At 36.1% G+C, this 23470-nt stretch overlaps 1 protein-coding gene across 6 annotated transcripts in view; it reads right to left on the bottom strand.

Moving 5' to 3' along the window:
• Window positions 1-23470, bottom strand: part of Grip (Glutamate receptor interacting protein) — a 398341-nt gene that overhangs the window by 354975 nt on the left and 19896 nt on the right. The window contains exon 1 of one of the 6 annotated variants that reach the window (XM_074172566.1): window positions 4908-5059. The exons of the other annotated variants lie outside the window; for them this stretch is intronic. The gene's annotated coding sequence lies outside the window, so the exon portion shown is untranslated. Of the gene's footprint in view, window positions 1-4907; window positions 5060-23470 lie in introns of those variants that run through there. 6 annotated transcript variants of the gene reach the window in all.

The following is a 23470-nucleotide window of genomic DNA, read 5'->3' as shown; positions in this document are numbered from 1 at the left end:
TATCAGCAAACGACATTTTAGAACAAAGATGTAACGTTTGAAGTCATGTATCCCATATGTTCTTCTTAATATTAAATTTATGTTCTCAATAGCGAACTCGATAAGAATTTCATAGAACTATGAGAGTATGTTGAATTATTGTTCTCATACAAATTGAATTTTTATCAGCTGAAAAGGGTAGAGTGAGTTGCACTTCATGCGCAACGAAAGATATTATATTAGGTCAAATAATTCCGTCAGCATGAAAATTGTGTGCTTGGGATCCGATGAAGTCGGCGGTGGCCGTTTTTGCCTTTCATGGAGCAGAATTGGAACTCTTTCGTTGACAAGTGCTGGCTGCTGCTGACGAAATTTTTGGCACATTTCCTCAATTTCTCCACAATAGGACTCTGTCGTGATTGTTTGGCCCTGTTGCAAAAAGTTATAGTTAATCACACCAGCCGTTGACCACCAAATAGTAATAATATTTTTTATGGTGTATTTTCGCCTTTGGAAAGTGCCTGGGCGGGTCATCAGTGTCCAACCACTGTCCTGAATGTCTTCTGTCGTCGCAAGGGATCGACTTTTCAAAATACGTTGACGATCCGATCCAACAAAAGATAGTTTTGGTTGCGCATAAGCAAAGAAAAACAGACTTCGAAAAGTGACAATTTTTGTCGATAAGTCAAATGTGAGGCACTCACTTTTCGAGCATTTTGATCTTTCCAATGAGTTTCAAACCATTAAAAACTGTATGGGAGCTGACACCCAGTTTTTCTGACATTCCACGCTCCGTTTGTGGTAGATTCCCAAATCTCTCGAAACATCGCAGATCATTGTGGGACTATCAAGGATGGTAGCTCTCTATCTCCCATCTGTAGAGAAGGTTTCAGTTTTTACACGATGGGTGTAGTTTTGGGAGTAAAGAGACTGGAATTTTTGCATTTGGGATGTTCTAGAAAAGTCCAGAACATTCGAGTGCATTCCAAAACATTCCAGAATATACATTCGGGAATATTATTGGATATTCGGGAAAAGTCCCAAGTGATTATGGAAAATTCCAGAATAATCTCGAGTGCTATGGAATGTACTTGGGATTATAATGGACCATTCAAAACTTTTTGTATGGGTAGGGCTATGCATCAGTTGGTATTTCCTAATTCTGGTAAAAAAGAGAGGGTATGTTCAGATTTTCTTGAAAGAAATCGTAAAACATAAAACGTAAAGGCATTGTTTGCAAGTTATACGATGTTACTTGCCTTTTCAAATTCCGCTATTCTATTATTATTGAAGATGGTTTCTGTCAAACAAAAGTTTTTACAATGTGTTAAAACAACGATAAAAATAAAATAAATACAACAATAAAAATTAATTGGCGCTCCGGGGTGACTTCATTGATTCCAGTGGCGCATTTGCTTTTTCAGCTGCAGGAAAACCCGGAAAAACCTGCAGCACCACATCATCTGAAGATCTTGATCTAACATTGTCCTCTCTCTCATAAAACAAAATGTAGGGTGTCTCCAGAGGCTCCAATAAATTCAATGCATCGCCAGAACACTTCGTGACACGATGATCGTCAAACTTAAACCAGTCCGTTTCTTCTTTGACCAAGGCGTAATAATGACCACATTCAACGCCAGAACCACAGTGAACAATGACTGCATGAATATTATAACAGTGGTCTGCTAGGTTGAAATGTTCATCTATTTCGAACCTTCCAAAGAGTTTTTTGCTTCCGTTAGAGGTTGAGTCTTGTTTGAAAATCATCAGTGTTATTATTAGATTGACTGGTGCCTCAGATATACTTGTTTCCTTATAACAGTCAGTTACTTTGGCGCATGTTTGACAATAAAGTCGATCATCACCTGTTAAAAATTCCATTTTCAGATGATTTAACAATAAGCTTTGCACGGACTGGTAATTAGTCGTATTAGGAAAAGCTAGATGAAGTTCCAGAAATTCACATAAGTTTTCAGTACTTCTTGAACATTTACCACAAAGTAAACAATTGAGGATTTTCTATTATTATAAATATCTTTTATTCAATTTTGATGAAAATAACTACTTCCCCGGCTAATACTACGCTGGATATTACCAGATATCTCACAGAGGTTGGTCTCGCAGATGTTTCTCGTTCATCCAGCAGTGGGACCATGCTGAAATTATTCAATTAGATCACCTGCAGACTGGTTTTGCAGTATCACCCCTCATCAGTGCAGGAAATATTCGACCCAAACAGTGTCTAGCACTCAATTGATTTCAACGCGGCTCGGCTGCATGTATGTATAACAGCTCCATTTCGTGAACAAAGCCCCAAGTGAAAGTGAAACATCCCATGTACAAATACTCTAACAGAGATCAAAACTTGTCCAAAGATTGTATCGGGAGAGAGATACATACGTATAAGACAATGAATATTTCGAAATGAGAGCTCCATCTCGTAACAATCTTTCTCTAAGTCGAAGGTTTCATGCATGCAGTCGAGCCGCGTTGAAATTATTCGAGAGATAATACTCTGAAACTGGTCTGTAAGTGATTTACAGCATGGTCCTGCTGCTGGATTAACGAGAAACATCTGCGAGACTAACCTCTGTGAGGTATCTTGCATAAATATCTATAAATGTCTATCGTATATAATTTAATATCCGGCGTGGTATAATCCAGGAAAGTAGTGATTTTTCGGCAAGAATTTACCAGAACCTACTGTGTAGGTAGTTGAAAGAGATGAATATTTCGAGAGAACTATTCGATATTGAAATTGTTCAACTCGAGAAAAGCTTAGGTTATTACTCCAATTTCATGTATAAACCCGTTAGCGCCCGAACACTTTTTTTCGAAAATCAAAGTGTTTTCTGTATTTTTTCTAAAAAATGGTGTTACTATATGGTTACGCTAGGCGTTTGTGAGACTGTTTTGTAAAAAATTCAATAGCACATGATTACAAAATTAACGTTTTATTTGATATGAAATATCATAAAATATTCAATACATAATCCTACAGAGCACTTCTGGCACATAGTTCTAACGTGAGAAAGGCATCCCTCGCCCGCGCAACGTCTTCGTTTCTTATTTGGAACAAGAATCGCCAAATGATTTATGCCGTCATATCGAAGTGCGTCGGAAACTCAATTTAGGGATAATGACATCATTGATATAGGTGGTCTTCCTGATCCTCAAGGCGGAACACCATGAGTTTGAAGGTAAGTTTGAACGATTGATCTTCGGAACTCTAATTGAGACATACTTCCATCTGATTTTTGGTGAATTTGCCAAGCATTCTGAACGCATACATCAATAGTCCATGTAAAAAGAAACCACCACCATTTTTTACCACGTATTCCAATTCGATACTGAGCAATATTTTGATCCATGCGATCTGTCCCCCCATATAATTATTGTATTTAGAGATCAGATCTGGCCGTTTTACTTGTTAATTTTTTTTCAGCTTGAGAATAACGACGAACATTTGCAACGGGTTCTATGCCATTTCTTTGTAGTCGAAGCTACAATCACTACACTATTTTCCACCCACCTAACAATTATAATACCATCACTTCTATCTATAATGGATTCATAAGAGCGTCGTGTGTTTCTAACCATTGTTTTTTTGGCAGGGAGAGGAATATTTTTAGGCAGTCTGTTATGTCTGACCGTTTCGGTTGCCTGATATCCATTTTCTCGAAGAAATTTAAATAAAGTAATTCCAGTGAATAAATTATCTAGATATAATTTATATGGATGAAGTCCTTTCACATTCACTAGTTCATCTAACATGACTACTAATGGAAAAATAAGTTTTCATATTGTTCACACCGACGAGGATTGTTACCCTGGTACATTTCGAAATCGATAACATAACCTGAGGGGATGTTGAGACACCACATCTTATACCCGAAGCGAATCGGTTTGCCCCGAATAAATTGTTTACTTTACATCTGTGTCTTCCATATTATTTATCCATGCTCTCATCATAACCGAGATGTTCTTCGGATTCAAATAGTTTCAAGCAATTTCTTTTTACTTTGTCCATGATTGGACGCAATTTCCAAATTTTATCTTTTGCATCGGGTTGTGTATTGTTGGCGAAATGAATAAAACGACAAATTTCCAAGAAACGATTTCGTCTCATGGAATTATAAACTAGCTCGTTTCTCATATCATCATCCCAGTAAAACCTTTTTCCCGGAAGTTCATTTTAATCACTAAGAATGAGGATAGCTACAAAACATTTTTTGGATCCGGGTGATTCAAAAACAAAGCATACATTCTTAATTGCTCTACCAAAATATGTACAATTTCATCAGCAATAAACTTCTCGAATAGTTCAACTGGATGTTTGTCTTTATGATTTGTATATGAAGTTTTACAAAAAATACGCTGATTCGGGAGAAAGTCGCCTGTAATCCATTCAATCTTATGACGATTGGGACATTCAAAATTTTTACTCGATAATATAACTTTTGGCTTTGCATTCGATAATGGGGCCATCTCTTCATTCTCCTATTATTTGCAGCATCCACCAATGTGGCCATCAGAGAGTTTTAGCTAAGCAGGGGCTCTCAGCTGACATCCAGGTAAATTGTCAATCAAACCGCCACCATCTTCGTCCCCAGAATCTTCGTCAGAAAGCACTCAACAATCTGGTGGCTCTATTAAAATGTCGGATACATCAACTTCATCAGTAAAAGTCATTTTTAAAGCTTTTTTGAGAGAAAAACCTCGTCTGATATAAAAAATGCGAAATGAAAAAATCACAGTAATATAAGCGCCTAGCGTAACCATACGGTTACAATGACGTAAACAATCTCATAACATGCATTCATCTTTTTTAATATTGTTTATCTACCTATATATACTCTCTCAGACGTTTACTTGTTATATTTGTATAATGTCATTTAGGTTTGAACTAATAACTAAGTTATACTTACTCAAATCTAGGCTCCATCGCACTTTTATACAAAAAAAAATATCAGTGAAAATGAAACCGTTCCATCAATGCAACATGAAACAGCGGAATGATACAAAGGCCAAAAGATCACGTGCTTATTCATTCATAAACGATCTTTAGCGCTATCTATGAACTGAGTGCTCAAATAACGGCACATATCATCTAAGATCACAACACTTTAGATGTAACTTTATGGTTACGCTAGGCGCTAATGGATTGATATGATATTGTGAGGAAACTTTATTTATCAATGGAATCTTTTATTAATTATACATATATTATAGGTACTATAGCTACAAAAGTAACAATTGGCGTATGGTAGCTATAATATAGATACAGAATACATATCGAAGCAGTGACGCTGAAGATACATATTAATTCAAAATATAGACGCTGCGGCGATAGACTTGTTGAATGCTTTCAATTGATAAATCGTATTAATATTATTAAACTAACCTTTCGTTAGGAGGTTCTGTAATGTTTCGGTTACCATCTTCTTCTTCTTTCATCAAATTCTTCATAATAATTCTCAAAAGCAGTGATAGTTTTACATTATATGCTTACTGTCAACAGTATATGTCGATCGCACACTGCATACTGAGTCATGCGAAGAGTGGAGAGATAATCGTTTGTCCAAAATATGGCTAGTGCTGTGAGTAGGAGTAGGAAGAAAGGAAAGCCAGACAGACTGGTGCCGTTACGCATTACGTTACCGAGCGGTTCATCCTCCCATGAGAAGTTATTACTTTAGGACGTTTTGTTTGTAAATGTTTCTGACTAGTGATGTTGTTTAAACTGTGTCTTGAGCCACAACTAGACTCAATAATTTGTATCTGATTAAATTACTTCCTATCTTTGTAGTGTCACTGAAATTATGACAATTTGTAAATATACACTTTATCTTTTACTCCCCAGTTTCTATGGATAAGACAAGGAAAATATATATATATATATATATATATATATATATATATATATATATATATATATATATATATATATATATATATATTGACGCAAGTACACGGAAATTTTCAACGTTCTCCATTTTCAACCTTCAAGGCCTATCCTGAATAGCTCCTCATATCTCTCCGTAATAAATCCACTCGAACCAGTTTTCCTTTTGCGATAAAAATCTCTCTGGCTCTCATATCCTCAAGCTCTCAATTTCTTCCATCCGCCGCGACGCCGTTTCGTTGCAGGGATTTCCGGATACGCCACTTCTGATTCGAATGCCTTAAAGTTTAAATTATGAGCTTGTCTAATTTCCCGCAGACTCGGCCACTGCTGCTTTGTTATGATCCCTATTTGGCGCGCCCGAGTTGCTGGTATCGTGAGGTCACCGGGAATGATTTACTTCCCCTCGTTCGATGGTTTAAGAGTGTGAAAACTTTACGTAGAAAGTAGTACACTCTAGAAAAAAGTTATCCCAAATGCCGAATACCACCTTTAAATATACTGCACTTGCAAGCACTGAACAAACGACACGTAATGTATGCTATGATGAAATTCGTGAACATTTGTAACCAGAAGTTGTAGAGGAGACTTGATGTGATTTCTATGTACACATGTCCCCATCTTTAAAATCCTTTGTTTCCGCGGTCTACCTATTCTGTGCAAAGTCACCCGGATCGACCCCTGGGTGTGAAAAGCAACATCCTGAAACCTGTTCCCTTGTTTTCGGAAATTGAGAAAAAAAACCTTTAGTTGCTGGCTATTATGGACTATGCGTCCAACGGCCAAAAAAAAGTTTGACGAACTTGAAGTCGCTTTGGAAAAGGACACTAAGATCCCGGATTTTATGAACCATTCCGATACATAAATGAAGTGATTAGGACTCTCAATCGTCTCTTTATATTTTGATGTATTGTATGTTAGTTTATCAAAAATCAAATGAAAAATTCTTAATTACCTATTTCTCTATAGTAAATCTAAGGTCCAATGTATAGAATGTTTATACAATATTTACATATCTCCCACAAATGGGAGTGGGTGGGGGACAGAAAAAGGGTTGGTAAAGGAAAGGGGAGGATCAGCACGATGAGACTTCAATATCGAGCTCCAGGACGTCCACAGGTAGTTTATCATAAAAAATGATTTGAATTAGTCATTGAATAGATAGTCGAGAGTAAATATATTTCACAATTTCTTCAAAATTTCAGTCAACATTTATTATCAAATCATCATGTAATTATTCTATAAAATCTGAAACAATGATTTTTTCGTCATATTTGATGTAGTTCAGAAGAAACAATTCCAGAAATTCAGATCATTCGGTATAGCAATTCGAGAATATACAATAGACATTGGCAGCATTGATTCATCAATTATCTCATTCCGAAACACCGAGAGAATTGGGGCTGAAATAATCTAATAATGAATGTTTCGAATCCCGGATGTGAATTAATTTGGAATTTGGACAATTGAGCATTACAACGTAGCTGAAAAGAAATATCTCTAATGGCAAATAACTGCTTACTCTATATTAGTAAATCAGGAAATAATCACTGACCCGAGTTAACACTTTTTCTCTTCGAAAAGTGAACAGGAACTGAAATAAATATAAATGCCATAGTCCTCAAACAACTATTCTGAGTACAAGCAAGCATGGACAAAAATGCCTATCCAAAATAAACAAGGATCCTCATGTCGATTGGACATCTACCCATCCACATCAGAACTGGAAGGTGATTTCAGTTAGTTAGAGCACCATCACTCATTTTGAAAAAAGTACGAAACAAGTTGGGTGAAATGTTATCAGAAAACTGGCAGAGCTAACATCAATTTACTTTCACCTTATAGGTAGGTGAGTGAATATTACTAGAATTTTTTCCCAACGCCAAACCGTTATTTCAAAACCTCGACACGTGTTTCGATCACTAAGTGATCATCTTCAAGAGAAAGATCAAACTGATCTTCCTCTTGAAGATGTTGAAATAACGGTTGCAAACAGTGTATCAAAGTTATAGGTAGGTGTTATCATTATCGTATCTTTCATTTAGAATTCAAACAGGATTTTCCCATTTTGGAAAAATATGTTTAACTAAAGAGAACTATCAGAGTCAACTCAAAAGTAATTCCATGTTGAATCCGAGGACGAATAAAAATAGATGGTGAAGTAACCAAATAACCATTTTCTTCCAAAGCGGAGCCGTAGTACCTATTTTCTTCATATTTTATATTTTCTATATAGTCCCTTTTGGGAAGTCCAAAAGACAAAGTCGAGAATTCGGAAAAGTCTAGAATTTACGAAATTGACTGTAAGGACTGCGATGCAAAATATTATGGACAGACAAAAATATCTATTAAAGTAAGATACAAGGAACATATAGCACACTTAAAATATGGAAGCCCTGAAAAATCAGCCTATGAGAGTGTAGAAATAAGTGAACATAATAATATTATGAATGACGATGACGAACCAATACTAAATAGCATACTATATAGCTTGTTAAAATGAGATTATTGGAGTTACTGATTACTACATAAGGACACATTGTAAAAATAAGTTAAGATAGGCAATATTGTGGAACTATTTTTTTATCTAGCTGAAAATTGTGTGTGAAGTGAGAAGATGAAATTTTCGAATTCACTTCTTCACCTTCATCATAATTCCATTGAAATGAATATAACTGGTTATATTGCCAGATCTCCATCTGTCAGACCCACACATCATGAATGCCATTTCATAGATTATTTATCCATTTTCATCATTTCAATTCATTTTGCCAATGATTCATACAACATGTTTATTACATTTATACTTTATTCAACCGAATTGATACTTCAGCCTTGATAAGGACGAAATATTCAATTCTTCATCTTGCATTTCAAAAAAGAGAGTTTCAACGCAGGTCTCAGGTCTATTCTAACATAAGAATCAATGATTTCATTATCTTCATAAAACATAGGAATTTCAAAATATTTTTTTGTTGAAAATAAATGGCCTCACAATACTCTCATATAACTGAAAACTGGTTTCAAAGTATTTTGTTCTCACCTTTTCTCACAATATTAATTTTCAAAACTTTCTGATTTTCTGCTGATGATATTTTGACCGTGTGACATTTATGCCACAATATTATAATGAACATATAGAATATTTTCATGAAATGAAAAGTAAATATTTTCACCAACTAAGGAATAGTGGTCCTAGTCGAAAAATGGATTATATCCCATTTTGTCATGTGATTTTAAGCAAATTGACAAAAAATGTTTTGAGTGGATCTAATTTTTCAGAAAACAGCCTCAAAGAAGAAGTTTAATGAAAGGGGGCGTGATGTCATCAGATATATTGAATGCAGAGTCGTTAGAAATCGCTATTTGATTTCAGATGTTTCAGATTATGAATATTTCGAAAACTGAAAGTTTCATACTCATTCAGCATGAAAATATGTACAATTCATCAATTTTTCATGCATTGCGAGAAAAGCAAAATAAAAACAAAAAGATTCAGTATTTTTGTGATTTTTTCTCAACATTTGAAGTTATCAGCATATTTTTTATACAAAATTTGGCACTGAGAGCTCAAACTTTGCCAAAAATGGCAAAAATTCATTTTCAACCCTTCAACACCATTTTAACATCTTCAATTCATCTCGAATTTATTTTTCCTTTTTTATTATTCGTATATCCCAAACTGAAATTTGCGACTAGTCCCTGTCTGTAATTTTTTTTTTATTTTCTTACCCTCAAAATTTGTTACCTGCCGGTAACATTCATTTCGTTTCTCAACTTTTAACTTTTCGTATTACGGCTAACAAATAATCACAGAAACTCTAGTGAAGCGACGATATTATTCAGAACATAGTTTAGTCAACAAAACGTTATTTTGGTGGTTTTTATTTTGTGAAAATGTTTGAAATGAGCAAATGAAAGTCCATAGTATACGATCGTAAAAAGAAAGTATAATTTCATGAGTTCCTATTACCAAAATAGAGTTTCTGAATTAGTTTGTTGGTATAAATTTCGCATTTTAAGTTACCCTATCTCCGAAAAGAGAAGAAAGCTTCAAGTTTGTACTTCAAATTCTTGCTAGGCAGACAAAAATATGCCATTTTTAGAGGCATGAAAATTTTATTAAAAAAAATCAAACAATGATAAAGTTGGTTCAGAAACATAAATTTGGAACAGGACAGTACTAGTGAATCGAACTCATTCCCTCCTAGTAACGCACTTTTGAAAATGAAGCTACTTCAAGTACTCTTTATTCAGCCGATAGCTATTTATATATGGTGACTTATTTGTCGAAATTTTAATTGCGCTCATATGGCTTATGTTAAGATCTATTTTGGATGTGAGTCTGAACAGGAATGTCACTTAGTTTTTTTGTTATGTGCACGTTCACGCCTATTTTTACCTAACCCAACTCTTATCAAAGGAATGGTATTTTTGTACTTGTGGTTCCCGATGACAGGAAACGCGAGAAGAAATGGGGTCTTTGCGGTTTCACTGAAATAACTCCAAATAAAAGAGAAATGAGAAATTGACGACTAATTGACAAAATCATTATTTCTGATCAACAGTATATGAGTCTGTGTTTGTATATTTGTACAACGTTATTTATATGATGGTTTTAGCAGGTGTCTGTAAGAAGAAAATAATGGTAAATATTAGATTGGTGGTGAGGTGATCACAGAAATGACATCCATATTATTAGTTCAAGCAATAACAATCTGTGATTTTGCAGATGAATCAAGAATGTTAGATATTATAATGTTTGATTTCCATAATCTCACCAACAGGAAATGACCAAATATTTGCGTAGATGAGTTTTATTTGTAAATGAATATCATCTCAAAAGTATATAATGAATGCAAAAAAGATCAATTATTTTGTTTCCGTATAAAACGACTCAATTATTCGATAATGTTATACAGTGCTTTTCTTTAATGTTCCCCCCCTTTTTATTTTTTAACGGGTCAACTTAAAACATTGAAATTTGAGATAATGAAATTAATGCATGAATACTTTATTTTGAAGTGGAATTGACAGATGAAACTTTCAAGATGGCGACTGGACGCCATGGGAAAAGGGGGGTCTTGTGACACATCTTTGTGAAGCTCCTGACAAATGCTTAACAACCCTAGACTATAATGTTTTCAACTGTTTAAATCTGTTTGAAATCTGTTTTTTCGTTAATCAGCTGTCGCCCCCATACGAACGAAAACTCTCAGAAGTTGAGAAACTTGTGCGACCTAAGGACTAACGAGGTCCTTTCAACGTGTGATTCTTAACACGGTTCCTAACTACTACAAAATGGCAGAACTTTCAATAATTGCCTGAATACATTGACATTTAACTACATAATATGGGGTAATAAGCTTGAGGTCAGTTCAGAAGATGCTCGAAATGGTTGCCTTGACATATGAACAGCCTATCCGATATTTCACGCCGAACATTTTCGAACGCAAATGTGGTTTATAAGCAACGTCGAAGGACAGTGGTACGCACAGGGAGTCTTTCATCCCGTGTGGTCATCTGCGGATCCACACTTCAATAATAATACCTATGTTAACGTACGGAGCCATTGCATGGGGACCGAAAGTTCTACAAGCAATGGCCATCCAAAAATTATATCAAATACAGCGACTGGCTTTTTTTAAACATCACAGGGGCCATGTAATTAATTACTGGTCTGCCCCTCTGGACCTGTACGGTAAGGAGGTTGCGTTAATGGCCATGTTACGATTGCGCACGGCTGGTGTAAAACTCGAAGTAGGAATGGGTCAATTGAGGCTGAGCCTATGGCAAAGAGCGCTTACTGCGCAACCTTTGCAGCAGGCAGCCAGTGATGCAATTGAACCCAGGTGTGTCTTGAATGAATCCTACAAAATACAAATAAAACAGAACACTGAGTCAGATGCTACAAATGCAATACGCATATATACCGACGGCCCAAAAACTAAAGAAGGCTCAGGATGAAGAGTGTACTCCAGATCACTAAGCCTAAGGGTTAAGTGGAGCATGTGAAAAAATACCTGCGTGGTCCAAACAGAACTGGCTGGTATGTCAATCGCCACAAAAGAAATAACAAGGAAAGACATTTCTGGCAAAAACATAACAGTTTGCACTGAAAGCAGATAAGCTCTATTAGCCTTGAACAGACAACGTGTTACTTCAGGGCTAGTACTAAAGTGCCATCAAAATTTAGCCAAAGCCTCGGTAAATAATAACATTATCCTGAGGTGGGTTGAAGGGCAGCACGACAGGAGTAAAGGTGATCGCATTGTCGACTCTTTGCCAAGGAAGTGGCTGGACTGAGAATTTTAGTTTTCAGTGGCACCTATGGCCTGATGACTTCGACAACTTCGGAACTAGTCAAACGTCACACATACTCAATCCCTGAAGAGATGGGATGAAATTAAAGGATGCAATCTTGCCGGGATCACCCTAGGAAGCTGGCGCCGAAGAAATATCTGGCGATGACCAGGAAAAATCTACGCTTAACAGTAGGATTTATGACTGGTCACTCTCAACTAGGCAAACACCCCCACAATATGGGGCTAGTGGACACACCTCTATGCAGGATGTGTGAACAGGAAGATGAAACTGTCAGGCATGTCCTATGCGAATGTCCGTAGTTATCGTCAAAGAGAGAGTGTGTGTTTGGCGAGTCTTGACCTACACATGCCGATATAAAGGTGATGTCTCCCAGAGACCTGTCCACCTTCCTGGAAAGGACAGGATAGGCGATGACCTAGCAGGACAACTCCTTGGGAGGATGGGCAACATGTGGTCCAAGTACTGTGAACGTACACTCACCCTCCCTACTCTACAGATACAGATGCCGAGAGGTAGGAAGTTCAACAGAAATCCCATCGTAGCGGTTTTCATCGATTGCATATTCCACGTTATTCACAAACACGCAATCTGGTTATATTTATTTACTACTTCTTGAACTCTGAAACTGAAACTCTGATGAAAGACAGTGCAGTAAGTATATCAAGATAATATGTATTCATTGAGCCAGAATTTGCGCATTGGGTAGACTTTGTACAGAGATCAATTTGAATTTTTTAGAGACAAAAGTTAAGTGTCACTCAAATGAAAAAAACGACAATAATTACAAAATTGCACTCAAAATTTAGGTCAAAACTGGGAAGTGATTATTGATTATTTTTATACAATGTGATGAAAAATACATGCAATTTGTTGCTAATCAATCAAATTCCTGATAGTTTTTTCCTCAAATGAGCTATTATCACAGTACAGCAAGCTGAATTTGGCAGTTTTATAAATTTCCGTAAAGTGCAATTTTTCCCAAAGCATCAGTCCTGAAAAAACTTCTGGAACATAAATTGTAGAATATTTTAATTTATGCAATATTAAGTAGAAAGTGTTTGTAACTGAAATGTACCGAAAGGTATATTCAGGCGCACATTTTTTTCAGGTATCAGCAGGTGCAGAGAAAGAGAAATTGTGCAATTTTCATTTTGATATTAGCAAAACCGGTCTTTTTGTGATTAAACCACAATCTATTTTGTGGTCTAATATAACGATATCAACAAAATATCTCAATTGATAACCAAATTTGAGGTAATACTGCAAGTAAACTTTCTTTCGGAGAATACGGAAAACGGAATGCTTATGTATGCGATTGGCCAAACCTTTTTTTAATGTAGGTGTGAAAACAAAGTTTTGTATAAATGTCTGATTATGAATAAAACTAACTAGTGCTTCAAAAGATGCAGAAGAAATGGAGAAATCACGCAACAAGCATAAGAATATAGTGAAAAAAATTCGTACTATGTGTATTGGTCATCATAAAAGTTGCTCCATTCGCAGTTGCGCATTCAAAAAATACGAAACAAGTACATATTCTCATTCAAAACATAACTCACATTCGTATGAGACAGCTCTAAACATTAGTCGATACATCTTTCATCTACTCAGTCGCCGTCAAAACCATTAAAACAGCGCTAACATAAACAAAACCAAACTTCTCAGAGGAATAATTCTTGCAAGCGACTATTTATTTGCATTCTAATCCGCGTAAGACTCGCCACGTTTCTATTTTCGGGGATTCTTAATGTAACTTGTTTGGCTTAAATATATTCGTTCGTTCTAATGGCTTTTGACGATGGAGTGACATATGGAGGGAATAGCGAAGAGATCCCCTGAATCCGTGAATAAGGCTGATGGCGGGAAAAATGTTCATAATAGTTCCTCCAAGAGGTTGGAGGCTGAATGGATTAACAACTTCTTGAGATAAGATCCAAAATACGACTTTTGAGATAAATATTTTGAAACAAAACTCATTAATTCATTTATAGCTTGAGTGTTACATGGTCGGCTCCAATGCTAAATAAATTGTCTGCAATCTTAGAAAATCTATTATTGCATGTCATTACAATATTTAGTTATTATTAGAAATGTATTCGAGCCCGAGCCGTGCCTAGCTGTACCTGTTTATTCGAGCCAAAGCCGAATGGGTTTCGAGCCGAGCCGAAGAATTTAGAGCCAAGCCGAGCTGAAGGGTTGCAAGCCGAGCCGAGCCGAGCTGAAGGTAGATTTATAATGATCCCAGGTATATCATACATAGATACATCATACATTTATACTTAACATCTTATACTTCATATTGATATCAATATATTTGTGATATTATTCATAACTGTGCTTGTTACAAGAATTTAATTCTTGAACAATCGATCTAACTAAATGCAATGAGAGGGTCTAGCTCCCTTTTCAATCAGTTATGGGTTGATTTTTGTCACACCCCGACATTACATATCGATACAGAAGGTTGTAAACTGGTTGGCTATCTGCTGGAGAACTTGCGGAATGGTCAAAGCAGTATGTGAAAATTTAATTTATTTTTGAAGATATCCCCATTTTCGCAAGTTTCACAATTTTCAAGATGTGTACATGTTCATAAAAAACCGTTCACATCTAAATGTAAGTGTAGTCAGTTAGACATGTCAAAATTTCCAAAATAAACAAATCTGTTTTTCCAATAATCAACTGGTGCCCCCCTACGAACGAAAACCCTCAAAAGCCACGTTTGTGTAAGCAAAGGATTAACGAGGTCTCTTAACTTTAGAATATCTCATTTTATCCGAAGCGATCTCTCCTGTCAACGAGAGGAAATGCTGGAACCCTGAAACTTTGATATTATGTGGTTTGAAATAATATCACAGAAGATCACTAAATTCATATACACATATTTATCCATGGATGTATTTTTCTTAGAACTAACTTCTTACGGTGAACATTGGTTCAACAATGACTGCGAGCAAGCTGTCGCCTCTAAAAATCTCGCCTACCGGCAGTGGCGCAAATATCCCAGTGCCGAAAACCGAACTAGATTTGTTAATGCTCGCAACAGCTGCAAACCTAAAAAAATGAAAGCAAAAACCTTCACAGTCAGAGAATCAGGGATGAACTGCTTCCCAATCCCAACGGGTCTAGATCCTTCTGATTGGTAGCTAAAGTTGTTAATCAAAACTTTACAAAGTCCACAAGTCTACCACTAACACAAGCGGATGATTCAACTGCAACAACAGCCATAATAAAACATATCTACTGGCTGACCATTTTTCGTTCCACTCCACAGGCGATTTTCTGAGAAAGGGACCTCTATCACCACACTAGAATCCACAATGTTGGAAATTACTTTTCAACAACGTCTAGTCAGGCGAATTTTGAAACAGTACATATCAAAAATTCGCGATGGACTATGACTGTTCAGTTCAACTCAGTACTCCTCGAGCTTCACTGTTCAAGAACTCTTCCATTTAGAGAACTGCGTTTATGTGTAATGAACTTTCTGAAAACGTTTTTTTAAATGAACCTAATTTCCAACGATTCAAATCCAACGTAAATCGCAAATTTAGCACAGGTACCGCTTTTAGAGCGCCTTTGGGATTTCCCTGTAGTGCTTGTGTTTTGTCTTTGAGAAAAATTATGAAATACCAGGGTTCTACTATTTATTGTGAAATTATCAGTAACAATCAGAAAAAAGTTATTGATCCCTTCTGGTTTAAGCAGTTCTTTCGACTTTTGATTTATGAAAAACGCTTTAGAATTGTATGTTGTATGTAACAGACATTTCTTTGTCCGTTTGTTTGAAGGTGATTGATAACGATGATGAATAGTTCAGGTTCCCATTGTCTGATATTATACAGGGTGTAACTAAATAAGTGAAAAACATTCAAGGAAAGTGATTCCTCATCGAAAAAAAGATAGGATCTTTCATATAAAGAAATTTCATTGGAGCATCCCATATTAAGATACGGCCTCTTAAAGGAGCTACATAAAATTTGTATAACAATTTTTTTCACAAGCACTAAAAAAGTTACAATACTGAAATTAACCTGACGTTTTGTACTACCAAAAAGACACTTAGCCAGAAATTTATTTGGTTTACCCCATGGTAGGAAGGGGTGGAAAACGCAACCCCTAAAATTTATTTCCAATGTAACTTTTTGTCTTATCATTTGTTTACCATTCAAACATTTGTTTACGATAGCCTGTTTCATTCTGAACAAAAATTATCTCTTAGGTTTTTAGCCGAAAATAAACCAGTTCGCAGCAAAAAATTATTTTAGGAACAACTACAGATATACATCGTCATAAAGGCGAAAATACGAAACTGATCTTTTTAGTAGGTCGCTATTAGCGATTGTGACAATTAAATTGGTATGACGCTATTAGTTTGTGAATTTTTGAAATTGAATTCATACCAATTGTGTGTTATTGTTCTGTTCTTACTTTGTTACTTTAATAATTCACTTGTTATTAAAATGGCATACACAAATGAGGAAATGGCTGATATGCATTACGTTTATGGTCTGTCGCAGGGAAATGGATTAGAAGCTTCTAGAAGATATGCTGAAATGTTTTCTCAACGGCAGCATCCTTCACATAGAATATTTGCTCGACTTCATCAACGATTACGAGAATATGGTTCATTCGACTGAAGAACTCAGGATTGTGGTCGCCATCGAGAAGTACGAACACCACAGCTAGAGGAAGCAGTACTTAATTTGATTGAAGAAAAACCTACTACCAGTACCAGAAAGATTGCTTTCCAGCTAAATGTTGATCATATGACGGTATTTCGAATTTTAAAAGAACAACTCTTATACGCTTACCATCTGCAACGAGTACAGGCACCGCGAGACTTTCCGAACCGTCTTGAATTTTGCAATTGGATGCTGGAAACGATTAGAAGAAATTGTGACTTTCTGAAGACGATAGAATTCACAGACGAATGTATTTTTTCTCAAGACGAGATTATTAATTTTCATAATTACCACTATGGGCTGATGAAAACCCTCACGCTATTGTCGAAACTAACTATCAAGAACAGTTTTCTCTTAACGTGTGGCTCGGAGTTATTGGGGATGATTCAATTGGGCTTTTTTTTAGAGGACTTAAGAAAACCGCATCATCGATGCATGCAGGGTAATCAGAGAGACTCCAGGAATATTTGAGAGAATACGTGGCTCAATGCGCCGACGTCTAGACGCATGCGTAATGTCTGAAGGTAGATATATTGAATAGTTACTATGATTTCTACATGTTGTGTGTTTTGTTATTAATAAATTAATTTTGTTTATTACCCTTTGATCGTTTCATACAGGTACTAACTACAAAATAACAATAAATCCAGTTCGCATTTATGACGATGTATTTCTGAAGTTGTCCGTAAAATAATTTTTTGCTGCGAACTGGTTTATTTTGGGCAAAAAACTCAGGAGACATTTTTTTTTCAGAATGAAACAGGCTATCGGAAATAAATTTTTAAATGGTAAACAAATAATAAGACAAAACGTTACATTGGAAATGAATTTTAGGGGTCGCGTTTTCCACCCCTTACAACCATGGGGTAAACCAAATAAATTTCTGGCTTATTTTTGGTAGTACAAAACGTCAGGTCAATTTCAATATTGTAACTTCTTTAGTGCTTGTGGAAAAAATTGTTATACAAATTTTATGTCCCCCTTTAAGGGGATGTATCTTAACAAGGGATGCTCCAATGAAATTTCTTTATATGAAAGATCCTATCTTTTTTTCGATGAGGAATCACCTCCTTGAATGTTTTACACTTATCCAGTTACACACTGTATAAAATGATTTGAAATCCCTGAAAGAACTAATAAAAATAGAATTGAAAAAGAATAGCTGAAAATAACAATTACATTAAAGAAAAAAATTAAAAAACAGTGAAATAAAATACAAGTGAAAAATAGAACAATTTTACAAAAAATTTAAAATGAAAACAAAATTTAGAGATTCCAAGCCAAGTTACTTCACGACGTTTCGATTGTTAGTATCCACAATCGTCTTCGGGTGATGACTGGACTAATTCCTCTGAAAGATGACTATTTATGGATCATTCGAGTAATTTCTCTTATCTCCGCGTTCCTTTTTCCGCTTCACCGGTTTAGTAAGAGATGAGCGTTTGGCGGGAGTTGACCATTTTTCGTTTGATTATGGGTTTCCGTATGTCACGTATCTCTACGCTAGCTTGGCTGAATACGTTGTTGGACAACATGTATGCGGCTTCTTTGAATTTCCTCGTAAACCAATGTTCCTCCCTGTGTATTATCTCAGCTTGGAATCACTCGATATAATGTTGATGGGTCCAAACATGCTCTGCCATTCCTGATTTTCCACACTTACAGTGTATCCGGTAAATGCAATAATTCTTGGAATCGCAGTCCGCGTTTGGTGACCTGGTTTTCGTGAGGCTGCTACGGATAGTGTTCCCAGATCTGAAGCAGGTTCTGATATTATACTTGGACCTTCCTTCGTATTACAGAGCTCGATAGCACGGTCTAATAGAGTCTTAATGATATTCTCTTTCAGTCAATTGAAAGAGGTTGGATTCGTGATTTTTTATTTTCATTTTTAATTTTTTGTTCGACTGTTTTATTTTTACTTGTATTTTATTCCACTGTCATTACATTTCAGGTTGTTTTGCTTTATATAATTGTTATTTTCAGCATCTCTTTTTCAATTCTTCTTTGTTCTTTCAGGGATTTCAAATCATTTTATATAATATCAGACAATGGAAGTCCAAACTAATGAAATTCATTGATAGGTTCGTTAGAAAAGTCAGTGAGATCAAAGTTTTTCTGATCTCTGAAGTTACAGATTTTCACTTTGATGAAGTGGATACTCGTACAGCTGAATGTCAAAAACGGTATAAATATCGACGAAGCAAAACATTTTTTTGTCTGTTTTTCGCTCTAACCAACGAGAAGCATCACCAATATAGACTGGACTCGCGAAAACTGATAGTTCCACCGAAATCAACCTTGCGAGAAAGATATATTACAACAGGAATTTGCTCGAAATGCGATTCGAAATTAGTAACACTGTGAGTGGCACCATTCGGTTATACGGCTGAAGACTAATCAACTGTGAGCCATTACCAGAACATCGTCAGCATGTCTTGAGATGTTAATCGATAATTCGTTCGTTCCGCGCGAATTTCAAGAGCCCTCACCATTGTAGAATGTAGGGAATGATAGAGTACGAGAAGGGCTGTTTATGTTGTAAACAAATGCTCCAAACAACAGTCCGAGTGGCAGAGACCTACGAAAATTGTGAACATAAACAAAATTTGCTGACGGGTGTTTTGTTTCGAGAGTTGGAAGACCCTTTTATTACCGGGATTTGCCTCAAATTCGTTGCGAAAATGCCATTCTAGGAGTTAGGAACCACACACAAACTTCTGGAACGTACAGAACTACAGGAGTAAATGAAAATTTGTAACTATATCGTGAAGCAACTGATCAATTTCTTGGGCAGCTTTGATTTTTGAATAACGTATGGGTTGAGCCTAAAGATGCTGAGCCAGAAGAGTGTAACGCAGTATCGTATTTTTCATTTCTCTGTATTTCGATTGTAGAGTGCGGACGTGAAAGACCCCCCTCTTCTTAACTTTTGAACAAGGAAAGATATCAAAATCGGGCAAAATGTTCATAAATAGAAATCAATGTGAGTTCCTTTTGACGAAAAAGCCAATGATGTGACATCACTTGCAGCAGAGAGGGCGCTATCAGCTTTTTTTCAAATGAAAAGCTGAGTCTTAGATGGATTACAAGCTTTCTAAAAAATCGCAAACAGTGTGTATGTTTGAGAAATGAACAATGCAATGAGTTGAGTGTTACAAATTCTACATTAGCTGATATCAACGTAGGTGTTCTACAGGGTTCTATTTTGAGTCCAGCGTTATTTTTACTATATAATAATATTATTGAAAAACTATGTGAAAATGTTCATGTTACAATGTATGCAAATGATATCTCTGTACTTCTGTCAGATCATTCTGATGAAATGCTCGGAACACGTTGTAATGAGCTGATCCGATCATTGGCTACATGGTCATATAACAACTCATTATTCTTCAATGTGGATAAGACACAATATCTTCACTATTACAACCGTCAAAAAATTTTTACGAAACCCGATTTCCCTGTAATTGATAAACCAGTTTCCTTTTCCACCCATGTCAAGTTTTTAGGAATGTGCATTGATGAACATCTTGATTGGAAAGTACATTATTCGAGTCTGATATCAGCGCTTCATTTGCAGTGCTATCTTCTGAACAGTACTTACACATTCTCAACCGCTGATGGTATATAACGGGCAAGTGGAGAGTCGTATGCGCCATGGTGTTTGTTTCTGGAGATGGCCAAGGAAGTTTTCATTGCACAGAAAAAATTATCAGGTGCATCATGAGTGTACCTAGTACCGAGAGATGAAATCTTAACACTTCCTTCATTATATATTTCTGAATTGTGTCTCTATATTTTCAAGAACCAAAATCACCTTTAAAAATAGAGTACATTTCTGCTCTCCTGCTTACGTGGCTTACGTGCATTTAATAAATTACGAAATGTATCGAAAAACTGTTCTTCGTTATTGACTTTCAAATAGCAACTCAAAAAATTACTTGTTACGAGATGTTTTTATTCAACAGATGGATTATTTTCAGAAGGTATCTCATAAGAATATTGTCATTAATGTTTCTGTTATATTTCATATATATATAACATTTTTATATGTTTAGATTTTTTAACGGCGAGTCTTTAAATTCCAAAGCTGTGAATGTGAACTTGTTAAATCTACCTTGTATGTTTTTTTCTATACTTGACTACTCCAATTCAATATTTTGTCTCTTGGGGAATACATTATTATTATTATAGTCTTGTGACTATATTCTCCATACATGGTCTTTACTGTTTCAAATTAGGATATACTACTGACTGAGTTTAACCTCTTATATCCATGAAGTTTGCCAACGGTCCAATTGGTGTTGGTAACAATCAATAGACAGTAAGCAAGTGTTCTTAGAATATCCCCCTTGAAAGAGTTAAGATTACCTATCAAGTTGAGATTGAAAAATACTACCACAAAAACGTGTTGTCTTCAAATCAACTCTTGAAATAGCTACACAAAAAGTCAGGAGCGGTATGATCAGGACATTTAAAAAGCACTAAGTCGATAAATACAGAGAAATACAGATAATTGATCTCATTTGTTCACTGATGATATCTTAACGGGTCGAACTAGCGCTGTTTGGTGTTGAATCCCGGATGCTTTGTTTATTGTTTGTGCGCCCTGGCTACCTACATACAAAATTTTAGCCTGCTTCAGTTGGAAGTTTTGAAAACCTTTCCCTAGGAGAAACAGTGAGTTACTTTCGCATTTATGAGTATAGAAGATTTGGATTATTGTAAAAACTGACTTGTACAACATCAACATAATGAGAAACTTTTCAAAAGTTCATCTGGAACAACTACTCCCAAATAAGTAAACACTGAATTACACGAAAATTACTTTTTCCTCCGTAGTTTTCAATACATCCGTATGAAATCGAAACAAAATCATTCATTTCAACGCTATACAATGTGTGAAAAGAGTATCGATATGATATATCACTTTCATATGAAACTATCAATAACCAGGTGTTTTTCGATGTTTCGGGCGAAAACACTTGTTGAAAACTACTGATTAGCTTCTTTTTGCAACTTCATGTCACCGGAAGTGACAGTTTTGCACTTGTCACGATGACAGTTCGTAAAATCTTTCATATGGGTAGTTGATTCGACCCTAGTCATAGGAATCCCTTTGAATATAAAAAAAATAGTTTTTGGGGAAAACATGATTTCAACTTGAAGGTATGTAATCACATATGTTTGGAAGTAGTTGTTTCGGATGCGCTTTTTCTTCCAGTTTGCATCCCGAAGAAACTTTTTTGAATGATCTACATATCTTTTTGAAGATTGGTTGAAAAGTTTCTCAATATCAACAAGTCGTCTGGTCCTGATGAAGTATCCGTCATCGCCCCAGTATTCTGCAGACTTTCACAAGGAAGGGGTTTTTCCTTCTTGTTGGAAGATTGCTCCCGTTCAGCCTATTCCCAAAAGGGGCAAGAAAACTCTTCCAAATAACTATTGACCCGTCGCTTTGTCATCAGTGAAATGAAAATCATGGAGAAAGCCATAAACCATCATACCCCCAAATATGTTGAAGGCTTCAACATCTTGAGCGATCATCAATAAGGCTTTCGGAAGTAAAGATCAACAAGCGACCTTCTATCGTATGTCACCCATATTTGGAATAAGACAATCGAAAAACATGAAGATTTAGGAACTGCTGCGCTTGATATTTCTAATCTATATTGTCTCCAACCCTCTTTTTATTGTATATCTACGACTTATTGAAACACACCAAGAATCCAATATATTGTCTCGTCATTCCATTGGCTACGGACATCGGCTACGAAGGCACATCTTCACCGGCAGCAGGAGGTTGCATGCCACAAAACCCTGGCATCGGTTTTCTCCAAAAAGATGAATGTTTCTGAACCGGATATGATGTCAGGTCAGACAATTCCGCTTTTTGCTTTCTGGACACCAATATGTCTTGGCTCAATCATGTCGCTGGAATTGCAAAGACTACTTCTCGAAAGCTTAGAACACTGTTCCGAATCAGAAAACTGTACCCATCTTAGCAACTTTTGATGCTTTATAAAGCTCAGAATAGATCTCCTTTGGAGTATTGCTCTCATGTATGGAGCTCGGCCCCTAAACATACCTTGAAGCTGCTGGAATTCATCCAGAAAAGAGCCATCCGCCTGATTGCAGACGCGAACATCACTTGCAACCTTGATATTCTATAACAGGGGTCTCCAAACTACGGCCCGCGGGCCAAATCCGACCCGCCAGTGTCATCAATCCGGCCCGCGACAGCCAATGATTTACTGTTATTAATCTAGCCCGCGACAGCCAATGATTACCTAATTATTGTTACTATTGCTGTGATAAGTTGAAGATGTCGTTAAGTGTCACAATACATAATAATAATTGAAAAGCAAAAAAAGCGTAAGTTTGTTTAGGTCACGCACTTTGCGACTATCCTAGTCTAGAAATATAGTTAAGGGCAGAAATTGGCCCATGGAACAAACGGAAAAAATCATTATGGCCCGAAGGCTTCAAAGTTTGGAGACCCCTGGTCTATAACATCGAAGAAAGGTTGGAGATTTGTCTCTCTTCTATAGATTCTTTCACGGAAAGTGTT

Source organism: Leptinotarsa decemlineata, unplaced genomic scaffold (genome assembly GCF_025532065.1).
Source record: "Leptinotarsa decemlineata unplaced genomic scaffold, Ldec_3_MD MMD2_tig00000133_RagTag_RagTag, whole genome shotgun sequence".
Classification (NCBI taxonomy): domain Eukaryota; kingdom Metazoa; phylum Arthropoda; class Insecta; order Coleoptera; family Chrysomelidae; genus Leptinotarsa; species Leptinotarsa decemlineata.
This window is presented reverse-complemented; position numbering and strand designations above follow the sequence as displayed.